Source organism: Peromyscus maniculatus, chromosome 14 (assembly GCF_049852395.1).
Source record: "Peromyscus maniculatus bairdii isolate BWxNUB_F1_BW_parent chromosome 14, HU_Pman_BW_mat_3.1, whole genome shotgun sequence".
Lineage (NCBI taxonomy): Eukaryota > Metazoa > Chordata > Mammalia > Rodentia > Cricetidae > Peromyscus > Peromyscus maniculatus.
Window position 1 is genome coordinate 70,134,070 of NC_134865.1, and position 13,049 is coordinate 70,147,118.

Consider the following 13,049-nt stretch of genomic DNA (forward strand, 5'->3'; position numbering starts at 1 on the left):
GCTTGTTAACAAGAAATAGCTCTATCAGAGAGCTCTAGGTGTGACTGAGAGTCCTCGCCTTACCGAAGAAGGTACTAGGGCAATCGAGGATGATTCCCAGCATCAATCTCAGGCATGCACTCATACCTATAGGCACATGCACCCAAACATGTGCATGCAAATGTACATTGTTAACCATATTATACATACAATAAAATGGAAAAAAATTGGCTAAATCTTAATGTCCAAAGTGGCATTTGGTAACGCTTACACTGTAACAGTAATAAATTACAAATCTCATTATAAAAAACAGCAATGTGACATGGAATTTACACAAAGTGGTCAACAGGTCTTTAAGGGTAAAACAAAAACCTAATAATTAGTAAGGTCTATGCACATACATCAGCAGAAGGCAAAGAACAACAACAAAATTCTACTTGATAAATGTCTCTACAAGTAAGTTTAAAATATCAGATTTGCCTTTTAAAAAAAGACACTGAAATGCATTTCCACAGCAGAGAACACACACACACACACACACACACACACACACACACACACACACACACAATCAAGAAAATTCAGATTACAGAAGCACCAACAAGAGCAAATATCATAATAAACTTAAGGCAGTTATTCCTTCTAGACTGAAATCTAGAAGTCCGACTGCAAACCATTTTAAAAGGTCTAAACAGAAAAATCACAGCAGGTCTACGCTTGATAGAGTGTAATAGTCTCAAGATGGCAATGCTTCTTAAATTGATCTAAGATCAACAGAATCCCTCTCAAAGTACCAGTCATAATGAAATAAAAATAACATAGAAAATTGGATCCTTCAAATATTATTTGGGGGACTGTAAAATTATAGAGCCAGTTTGAACAACCGTTTAGCAGAGTTACTATAGGATGCGGCAATTCTATTTCTAGATACATTCCTAAAAGGAGTAAAAACATATGTCCACACAAGATTTGTACACAAATGTTGATGCCAAAATTATTTATAACAGCAAAAAGTGACAGCTCAAATGTTCATCCACTGAATGGAGAAAAAAGAAATAAAGTGCTAATAACAGAGACGAACTCTGAATTTTAACACTACACGGAAAAAAATATATACATAAGGGCCACACATTCTATGGATTCATTTACGTGAAATATCTGAAATAAGCAACACTTGTGTGACAGACTTTTCTTGGGGAAACACAACACACAAGCATCTATTCACCCCCCAAAAGGAACCCACGACAGACCAAAGTAAAGATCATGCCAATGTCCAACTTAGTGAACCCAAGTTTTTATTGGATCACTAACAAGAGTACGAGTGAGGAGTCACGTGGAACAAGGATGAGTGGAAAGCAGCTGCATCACTGAGAAGCCCACCCCAGCACAGGTGACAACTCACAAAGGCTACAATCTTGGAGCTCTCTATGCAGCTTGCAGCAGCAGCGGCCAGTCTGAGACTCTCCCCTGAGCTCAGCTAGTCAGTCTCCTCCTCCATCAGTCTTTCTCTCCTTTTTATACTCTGACAAGGGGCCTTCAAGAATCTTCCAAGTTTATGTTCCCCCAGACTTATGACTATTTGTTTAAGTCTCATGAGCCTCCCTTTCCCTCCCAGAAGGAATGTTTCAATTCTGAGGGAAATGCCATACATCAAAGAGCCATGCCATGTCCAGAGAAAGCATTAAACAGCACTCCTCCCTTTCCTCCAGTATCAATGGGTTCTCCAAAAGAGCCTATGACTTCCCTGGCCATGAGTTTTGACCATGTCTACAGTATCAGGCATGAACTCCCTCCTGTGGAGCAGGCTTAAAATCCAATCAAGAGGGTGGTTGGTTACCTCCATACATAGTGTGGAGTTTGAGTAAGAATGGCCCCTATAAGCAGGATCTAGCACTATAACAATGTCAAAGAGTTCCCCTTTTGTCACATCCATACCAGCATTTGTTGTCATTTATTTTTCTTATTCTTCTTCTTTAATCTTAGCCATTTTGGATAGAAAAAGATGGAATCTTAAAGTAGTTTTTTAAAATAATTTTATGTTTTAAATTATAATACAAATGCATTATTTTCCTCCTATTCCTTTCTTTCTTCCAACCCCTCCAATGCACCCTCTTGCGCTCTCTCTCTCTCAATTCATGGCCATTTTTCTTTGTTATAATTAAATATACTTCCTAAGTACATAAATACAACCTTCTCGGTCTGTATTGCTGTGGATATTGTTCTATATAAATAAAACACTGGTGGCCAGTGACGAGGCAGGAAGTAGGTGGGACAAGGAGAGAGGAGAATTCTGGGAAGCGGAAGGCTGAGGAGAGAGACACTGCAGCCACCGCCAGGAGAAGCAGCATGTAGAGACTCTGGTAAGCCACCAGCCACGTGGCAAGGTATAGATTTATAGAAATGGGTTAATTTAAGATAAAAGAACAGTTAGCAAGAAGCCTGCCACGGCCATACAGTTTATAAGTGATATAAGCGTCTGAGTGATTATTTTATAAGTGGATTGTGGGACTGCGGGGCTTGGGGAACCTGGAGAGAAGACTTCCAGCTACAAATGGCGCCCAACGGCTCGAGCTTCCACCTTAAACCTGAGAATATTTAATAACCAATTCTAAACAGAGCCAAAACCAGGTTCCTGCTTCTTGTCTCATATGAGCAGCTAGACGGCGCAAAACGCGGGTTTGAACACTGGCGGGTTCCTGGCGTGTGCGTCTGACCGGCAGTATGGCGGGAATGAGGCATCTGCCAGCGGCACATTAAGCTGTGTGGTAGATTTAGTCTTTACTATTATTAAAAAAAAAAAAAAGAGGTTTCTGGGCTACACGCTGCTTTGATGAAAGCTTAGACCCACTATTTCTGAGACTTGATGACTCCCAGAGCTGGCTGAAAATGTACCACTGCCATGTTGGGCAGCTAAAGTGGGTGGAGCCAGCAGCCACAATGCTATTTCAGTCTTAGAATGGTACAGTTTAAAGCAATAGGCTCAAGGCTCAAGGTAATATAAAAAATAAGCCACGTAACGATGGCTACCACACAGAGAATCTGGATTATGTTGTCTTTGATATTTGTAACTGAAGAAAAGCATTTGATTACAAAAGCTGTTGAGTTATGCCAAAATGTATATTTTAAAGGTACCTTGACTTCAAAATTTGGATTTAAGGATATGTTGCTTTGGAAAAGAGGTTCTGCTTTTGTTTCCACAGAAAGCCAGAGGCTATGGATTTGTTCCAGATTAAGATACATCAGGTTTCAACAGCCAAGACCCCCTGAAAAGTCTCCGATGACACCAAGGCCCAGATGATCCAGCATCCAGAGCGGTTTCAAGGCAACTGGTTCAAACAATACAGCCTCACGGACTACCCCATAGGTCTAAAATTTTCTTTGCATCCCCATAAGATACAGCGCCCCCCTCCAGCAGGAAGTAGTAAGAGATGCTACGCCCAAATTCCCAAATATACCAAGCTGGCTTTAGAGGTGGAATTGGCTCACTCCCCCTCTAAACCCAGACATATTGCTTTAAAAAAAAAATGGTTAGGCAATTCTTGTGTCCCAAATCAGAAGAGCCCTCTGGTGTGGGACAGAGAAAACCAATATTTTTATTTAAAACAGATTGATTATAAATGTGATCTCTTTCTAAAAAAGAAAAGGGGATATGATATGGATATATAGGATATGGAGATGATAAGATAAAAGGGTAGATTAATGAACCTACTTTTTTTTTTTTTTTGAAATATTTTATTTTATTTTATTTTTTTTGTGATATATATATATATTTTTTTTATTTTACAATACCAATCAGTTCTACATATCAGCCATGGGTTCCCCTATTCTCCCCCCTCCCACACCCTCCCCTTACCCCCAGCCCACCCTCCATTCCCACCTCCTCCAGGACAAGTCCTCCCCCGAGGACTGTGATCAACTTGGTAGACTCAGTCCAGGGAGGTCCAGTCCCTTCCTCCCAGACTAAGCCAAGTGAAATGAACCTACTTTTAAAGAACAACTTGTTTAAAATGTTTTACATTGGTATAGATTTTAGTTTATGTTTAAAATGTTTTACATTGGTATGGATTTTAGTTTATTGATACAAACTTGAAGTTAATATTGTTATACTGTGTATATATATATTTCTATTCTTGTTTGAGGTATTATGTTTATGTAACTCATTTAAAATTGTAATGGATAATTAAAAAATAGATTAATAATTAGTCATCTATGATAATCATATCTGTAGCCATGTTAGTTAAGTTTTCTAGGTATACATAGATATATTTCAGATAGATAGGTAATCTTCAAACACTTCATAGACCTAGAGAATATGGCATTTAAATAACTTAAAATTCTGTTGATGTGAGACACAATTGCTCCTGGCTGCACCAATTGATCCCGAGAGAATGTTGGGCTTCTAAGACATTTCCATTTGGAAGTTTGTCTTTTTGGCACAAAATGGCCTACTGGGCAAAGAACTGCCCTTGCCTTGATGGCTGACAGTACAAATGCAATGCTGTCCTTTCTGGACAAGCGGGACACAAGGAAAGTGACCACTGTACTCTGCCAAGACAGGGTAAGATGGTCTCTCAAAATTCCTGCTTCTGAAAATGGTCTGTCAGATATTCTAGGCCTGTAGCCAATCTGAATGCACCAACAATGCTGAGAAACATTAGGTGACTGTCCAGGCTGCCAGCTGTCTTGGTCTATTTTTGCAAGATTCCCAAAAGTTGCTTGCATCCATCTACCATTTCTCAGGTACCATTATGTTCCTTCTCAGGTCTTTGATGTGGTTGAAAACTAGATAGTTGTAATTTCCTCAGTTATGATAAAAGATAAGTTAGATATAAAACCTTAAACTCACAAATATAAGATAGATAGGACATCTTCTTTAATATTGTAACTATAATTCTTGCTCGATAATTGTTTTGTTATATGTAATTTTACCATGTTAAAGTTAAAACCTTCCTTTTTAAAAAAAAGAAGAAAGGGGAAGTGCTGTGGATATTGTTCTATATAAATAAAACACTGGTGGCCAGTGACGAGGCAGGAAGTAGGTGGGACAAGGAGAGAGGAGAATTCTGGGAAGCGGAAGGCTGAGGGGAGAGACACTGCAGCCACCGCCAGGAGAAGCAGCATGTAGAGACTCTGGTAAGCCACCAGCCACGTGGCAAGGTATAGATTTATAGAAATGGGTTAATTTAAGATAAAAGAACAGTTAGCAAGAAGCCTGCCACGGCCATACAGTTTATAAGTGATATAAGCGTCTGAGTGATTATTTTATAAGTGGATTGTGGGACTGCGGGGCTTGGGGAACCTGGAGAGAAGACTTCCAGCTACAAATGGCGCCCAACGGCTCGAGCTTCCACCTTAAACCTGAGAATATTTAATAACCAATTCTAAACAGAGCCAAAACCAGGTTCCTGCTTCTTGTCTCATATGAGCAGCTAGACGGCGCAAAACGCGGGTTTGAACACTGGCGGGTTCCTGGCGTGTGCGTCTGACCGGCAGTATGGCGGGAATGAGGCATCTGCCAGCGGCACATTAAGCTGTGTGGTAGATTTAGTCTTTACTATTATTAAAAAAAAAAAAAAGAGGTTTCTGGGCTACACGCTGCTTTGATGAAAGCTTAGACCCACTATTTCTGAGACTTGATGACTCCCAGAGCTGGCTGAAAATGTACCACTGCCATGTTGGGCAGCTAAAGTGGGTGGAGCCAGCAGCCACAATGCTATTTCAGTCTTAGAATGGTACAGTTTAAAGCAATAGGCTCAAGGCTCAAGGTAATATAAAAAATAAGCCACGTAACGATGGCTACCACACAGAGAATCTGGATTATGTTGTCTTTGATATTTGTAACTGAAGAAAAGCATTTGATTACAAAAGCTGTTGAGTTATGCCAAAATGTATATTTTAAAGGTACCTTGACTTCAAAATTTGGATTTAAGGATATGTTGCTTTGGAAAAGAGGTTCTGCTTTTGTTTCCACAGAAAGCCAGAGGCTATGGATTTGTTCCAGATTAAGATACATCAGGTTTCAACAGCCAAGACCCCCTGAAAAGTCTCCGATGACACCAAGGCCCAGATGATCCAGCATCCAGAGCGGTTTCAAGGCAACTGGTTCAAACAATACAGCCTCACGGACTACCCCATAGGTCTAAAATTTTCTTTGCATCCCCATAAGATACAGCGCCCCCCTCCAGCAGGAAGTAGTAAGAGATGCTACGCCCAAATTCCCAAATATACCAAGCTGGCTTTAGAGGTGGAATTGGCTCACTCCCCCTCTAAACCCAGACATATTGCTTTAAAAAAAAAATGGTTAGGCAATTCTTGTGTCCCAAATCAGAAGAGCCCTCTGGTGTGGGACAGAGAAAACCAATATTTTTATTTAAAACAGATTGATTATAAATGTGATCTCTTTCTAAAAAAGAAAAGGGGATATGATATGGATATATAGGATATGGAGATGATAAGATAAAAGGGTAGATTAATGAACCTACTTTTTTTTTTTTTTTGAAATATTTTATTTTATTTTATTTTTTTTGTGATATATATATATATTTTTTTTATTTTACAATACCAATCAGTTCTACATATCAGCCATGGGTTCCCCTATTCTCCCCCCTCCCACACCCTCCCCTTACCCCCAGCCCACCCTCCATTCCCACCTCCTCCAGGACAAGTCCTCCCCCGAGGACTGTGATCAACTTGGTAGACTCAGTCCAGGGAGGTCCAGTCCCTTCCTCCCAGACTAAGCCAAGTGAAATGAACCTACTTTTAAAGAACAACTTGTTTAAAATGTTTTACATTGGTATAGATTTTAGTTTATGTTTAAAATGTTTTACATTGGTATGGATTTTAGTTTATTGATACAAACTTGAAGTTAATATTGTTATACTGTGTATATATATATTTCTATTCTTGTTTGAGGTATTATGTTTATGTAACTCATTTAAAATTGTAATGGATAATTAAAAAATAGATTAATAATTAGTCATCTATGATAATCATATCTGTAGCCATGTTAGTTAAGTTTTCTAGGTATACATAGATATATTTCAGATAGATAGGTAATCTTCAAACACTTCATAGACCTAGAGAATATGGCATTTAAATAACTTAAAATTCTGTTGATGTGAGACACAATTGCTCCTGGCTGCACCAATTGATCCCGAGAGAATGTTGGGCTTCTAAGACATTTCCATTTGGAAGTTTGTCTTTTTGGCACAAAATGGCCTACTGGGCAAAGAACTGCCCTTGCCTTGATGGCTGACAGTACAAATGCAATGCTGTCCTTTCTGGACAAGCGGGACACAAGGAAAGTGACCACTGTACTCTGCCAAGACAGGGTAAGATGGTCTCTCAAAATTCCTGCTTCTGAAAATGGTCTGTCAGATATTCTAGGCCTGTAGCCAATCTGAATGCACCAACAATGCTGAGAAACATTAGGTGACTGTCCAGGCTGCCAGCTGTCTTGGTCTATTTTTGCAAGATTCCCAAAAGTTGCTTGCATCCATCTACCATTTCTCAGGTACCATTATGTTCCTTCTCAGGTCTTTGATGTGGTTGAAAACTAGATAGTTGTAATTTCCTCAGTTATGATAAAAGATAAGTTAGATATAAAACCTTAAACTCACAAATATAAGATAGATAGGACATCTTCTTTAATATTGTAACTATAATTCTTGCTCGATAATTGTTTTGTTATATGTAATTTTACCATGTTAAAGTTAAAACCTTCCTTTTTAAAAAAAAGAAGAAAGGGGAAGTGCTGTGGATATTGTTCTATATAAATAAAACACTGGTGGCCAGTGACGAGGCAGGAAGTAGGTGGGACAAGGAGAGAGGAGAATTCTGGGAAGCGGAAGGCTGAGGGGAGAGACACTGCAGCCACCGCCAGGAGAAGCAGCATGTAGAGACTCTGGTAAGCCACCAGCCACGTGGCAAGGTATAGATTTATAGAAATGGGTTAATTTAAGATAAAAGAACAGTTAGCAAGAAGCCTGCCACGGCCATACAGTTTATAAGTGATATAAGCGTCTGAGTGATTATTTTATAAGTGGATTGTGGGACTGCGGGGCTTGGGGAACCTGGAGAGAAGACTTCCAGCTACACTGTATAATGTTGCCTATATGTATATGATCTCAGGGCTGACCACTTTGTATAGGATAACCAATTGGGAAGCTCTTCCCTGGGGAAAACAATTTCTCCCTCTCTTAGAATTTCCCAGTTTCCACAGTCCTCTGTCTAGGATTGAGACCCTGCAGGCTTTCCCCCTTCCATATTAGCATGCCCATTGATGCCACCCTTGTTCAGATCTTGTGTAGGCAGCCACGCACGTTGATAAGACTTCATAGGTACAGCCTCTCTGATATAGAAGCCCTCTTTTGAGTTGTTGGTCAGAGCTGTCGAAGAGACTCTCAAAACATTAGAGCCATTGTTGTTGTACTTGGTTGCCTCCTAGAAATGGAAGGCAAGTCCCTACTTGTACTTTGGACACAAAACCCAGAGGACCTGAGCTAGGTCTGACCTGAAAGCCTCCTTCATTAGGACTAGCTTTCACGGTACCAGAAAGCACTGGGAATGTTTCTAAGAGAGGCAAGCAACCAATAGTCCTACTTAGCTATGACAGCTATGAACCACAATAACCAGCATGGCAACAGTGGCACATATATGTTGGCAGTAACCAAACAGCTCTCTAATTGACTTAAGGTCTGCTCAACAAGAGGGAAGCCATGCATGGTAGTGAAAACTTACCATCGTTTTAATCTATATTTCACTGATGGCTAAGAATGATGAACACTTTTTAAAGTTGCCATTTGTATGTCTTTTTTTTTTCTTTTAATGTTCTGTTCAATTCCACAGCCCATTTTAGAAACTGAGTTGTTTTGTTTTCTTGGTGATTTAGTTTTGTTGGTGTTGTTGTTTAATCATCTGTATATTCTAGATATTAATCCTCTGTCAACTGTATAGCTAGCAAAGATTTTCTCCCATTCTATGGTTTGCCTCTTCTCTTGATGAACCATTTTCTTGTTGTAAAGAAGTTGTTTTAGCTTCATGAGCTCTCATTTGTCAATTGTTGATCTTATTCCTAAACTACCCGAATCCTACTTAGAAAGTCCTTACCTATGCTGTAAGTGGAAGTGTACCTCCCTACTTAGTCATCTAGCAATTTTCGGGTATTAGTTCTTACATTAAGGTCCTTTATCCATTTGAAGTTGTACTTTATGAAGATTGAAGGTGAGGATCTAGTCCCATTTTTCTGAATACTGAAATCTAGGTTGACCAGTGCCACTTGTTTAAGATGCCATCATTCCTCCAATGTGTGTTTTTGGCATCTCTGTCAAAGATCCAGTAGCCATAGCTATGCTGATATATATGTCTGGTTTTGGCCCAGTACAATGCTATTTCTATTACCATGTCTCTGTAATACAATTTAAAACTAGGTATAGTGATGCATCCTGCAATATTCTTTTTGTTCAAGATTGCTTTGGCTACTCTTGGTCTTTTGTACAGCTGCACAAATGTTTTTTCCTATGCCCAGGCCTTTTGATTGGGGTGCTCAAATCTGTAGAGTGCTCTTAGTAGGATGGCCATTATCACAATATTAACTCTGCCAATTCATGATCATGGGGTGTCTTTCCATCTTGTGAGATATTTCTCAGTTTCTTTCTTCAGTGTCTTAAAGTTATCATTGTAGAAGTCTTTCATTTCCTTGGTTAGGCTGGTTCCTAGAAATGGGATTTTTTTTTTTTTGGTTTATTTGTTTTTGTGGGTTTTTTGTTGTTTTGTTATTTTTTGGGTTTTGTGGGGGGGGTATTTATTTGTTTGTTTGTTTTTTGATGTATATTTGTGTGTGTATGTTGAATGGGATCGTTTCCTTAATTTTTTTCAGTATGTTTGTATGTTCATCATCTGTATATAAGAAGATACTGATTATTATGTGTTAATTTTGTATTTTGTCACTTTGATAAAAGTATCTCTCAGTTCTAAAAGGTTTTTGGTGGAGTCTTTAGGATCTTTCATGTATAGAATGACCATCTGCAAACAAAGGGATACTTTGTCTTCTTTTTCCTACTTGTATTCCTTTTATTTCCTTCTCTTGTCTTATTGCTCTAGCTAAAGCCTCAAGCACTGTACTGCTTGGATCAAGAATTTATTCTTCACTACTTCTTTTGCAGTTAGCACATAATTCCATTAACCTCTTCTTCCCTCTATCATCACCTTATCTTGTCTCTGTAATCTTCATTCAGGCCAGCATTATTCTTATACCAGGACTACTTCAGTAGTCTTCTGACTACTCACCTTTTCTTTATTGCTCCCTTTTATACTTCCCTCAATACAGCCAGAATGATTTTAAAAAACAAACAAGCAAAGACAAAATAAAAACTTTTATTTCGTTTATTTTACTGGGAGTAGAGCAAGCAACAGAGTGTATGTGAAAACAAGAGGACAACTTTGTGAAGTCTGTTCTCTACTTCCACTGTCAGGAGGGCTCTGGGGATCAAACTCAGGCCAGCAGGCTTGTATGGCAAGCACCTGTCTGTACCTGCTGAGCCATCTGAACGACCCCAGAGTAACCTTCCAAAGCAACATAAATGTGACCTTACCAGTCACTTGGTTAAAACTCTCTAACAGCTCCCCATTGATCTAGAATAAAATCCTATCTGGATGGAATCTCTCAGAATGTTCTCAAACGTTAACCTGCACCATTTTCCCTCTTGTTCACTCTAGCCACTACACCTTTCTGTCTCATAAAAAAAGTGAAGAAAATTGTGCTTTTAAAGTTTTTGTCTAGAATGATCTCCAAAATCATTGCCTCATTTATCCTTTAGGTCAAACGTATTTTGCGCTAAGAAGCTTTCTCTAAATACTCATGGTGATTTCAATACATTCTATACATTATCCTAATATATTTATAGGAATTATCAAGTATCTAAAATTACTATTGTATATATATGATCTAACTCTTCCCATTAAAATCTATATGCCAACCAAGAGGGCAGAAATTTTACACACACACACACACACACACACACACATTTTTTTTCCTTAATTTTGAACCCTAAGCATCTAAAGCAATGATCAGCACATGTAGTCATTCAATCAATATTTGTTAACTGGATTTCCAAAGAAGCTGCTAAAGTTAAAACAAAATTTTGAATAAAATAATCTTCAACAAATGAACAACCCTTAAGAAAACGCTTTCATTCCATCCTTTATAATAGCAAAAACTTTGCCGGGCAGTGGTGGCGCACGCCTTTAGTCCCAGCACTGGGGAGGCAGAGGCAGGCGGATCTCTGTGGGTTTGAGGCCAGCCTGGTCTACCAAGTGAGTTCCAGGAAAGGCGCAAAACTGCACAGAGAAACCCTGTCTCGAAAAACCAGTAATAATAATAATAATAATAATAATAATAATAATAATAATAATAGCAAAAACTTTAACACCACCTAAAAGTATGGGGTTTTTCCCATAATATTAGGAAAAGCTTCTGTTATAATATTAAGGAAAAAACAATCTATATGTTACATGTAGTGTGACTTCAACTGCTCAAGACTGCAGGTACCACAAAGGTCACAAGTGAATAATCTAGAATAGCATCCCCTCTCATGTACTAAAATGAGTATGAAATACAGCTTTCCACACTGGGGGCAGCAGTGTCCTGACAGAGGATGTAAAGACATAGATTCAATATAATGGGAAGGAGAATGAATGTCTCCTTTAGTTCGGAAGTGTAGTTAGTACACAATTTCCAGATCATTTTTCCCTCCCTTCCCTGGCTCTCCCTTGCTCATTCGCCCCTTCCTTCCGCTGGTCCTCTTCCCCTCCCTCTCTACCCCTTCCTGGCTGTCCTGAAGTCAGCAGTCTCCTCTGCCATTTGCACTGCACCATGATATTCTGCCTTGCTTCAGACCCTTAGCAACAAAAGACACTCAAATTTCAACTGAAATCTCTGAAAACCATAAGCGAAAATATAGATTTTTCTCCTTTTAAGTCCCTTTCCCAGGTACTGTATCACAATTACGGAAAGCTGAGTCACAAATGTAAGACATAAAAATCTGCATTTCTCTGAAGTTTTCAGGTAATGTTCCTATTGCTAATCTGAAGACCACACTGTGAGTATTAAGACTCCAGGGCTACCAGCCACATGCCATTGTTTGGTGGTTTGTTTTATAACAAAGTAAATAGGAGCTGCTAGAATATCCTAAGGGGTGCTGTATTATGTATTAATAACAACCCATTTTGACTTCTTCCTGACCTCCTTTCCCCTGATCATTTGGACATAATGGTCTCCTGGGCAGGTCTTATAACTGTAATGTAATAACCACAAGACAGCTAACATCTTCACTAATGGGAAGCAGGCTTGGTCCTATCTTAATGTCCCCACACTCTTCACTTTCCCTTCTGCTCCTCTGGCCACATTTTTCTTATTTCATTTTTCATCTCCCATGCATTTGAATATTGGAGCACAACAGAAGCCCATTTCCAGATCCATTCTCTGTCTATACTTGCTACCCTGGTGACTTCATGGAGATTCATGGCTTCACTATTTACATGTTGTTAACACCCCAATTTATACCAGCCATACCAAGCTGCTTCCTTGAGTTACAGGATATATGTTCAGCTGTCTAATTTATAACCCCACTTACTTGTCTATGAAGTATCTTAAACTGAACTCTTCTAACACAGGGCTTTTAATTTTTTTTCCCCCTTCCTCCACAAACAGAAAATGCTTCCTATAATCTTTCCCAACTCAATAACTGCCAGCTCCAATTCTCCAGATGTTCTGATAAAAATTTCTGTGGTCATTCTTGGTCTTCCTTTTCTCTCATAATCTACATCTGATTCATTAACCAACCACACTGCTCCTATCTTTAAAATACACCTGGAATTTTACCTTTCTCACTGCTTTCACTCTTACTCTTCCCAATACCTCATGACTGGTCCAAGCCACCAATACTTCTGGAAAGAAGTCCTACAACACGCCCCTCAGTGGTTTCCCGGCCTCCCTCCTGATCCTCTTCTCCAGTATATTCCGAATATAGAAGCCTGCGTGACTTCATTTTTCTCCAAGCCAGTACTTCATT

General features: G+C 39.2%; 1 protein-coding gene across 12 annotated transcripts in view; it reads right to left on the reverse strand.

Annotated features, from left to right (window-relative positions):
• The window catches only part of Eml5 (EMAP like 5), a 122,317-nt gene that overhangs the window by 101,476 nt on the left and 7,792 nt on the right, over positions 1–13,049 (reverse strand). The gene's annotated exons all lie outside the window — the stretch shown is intronic.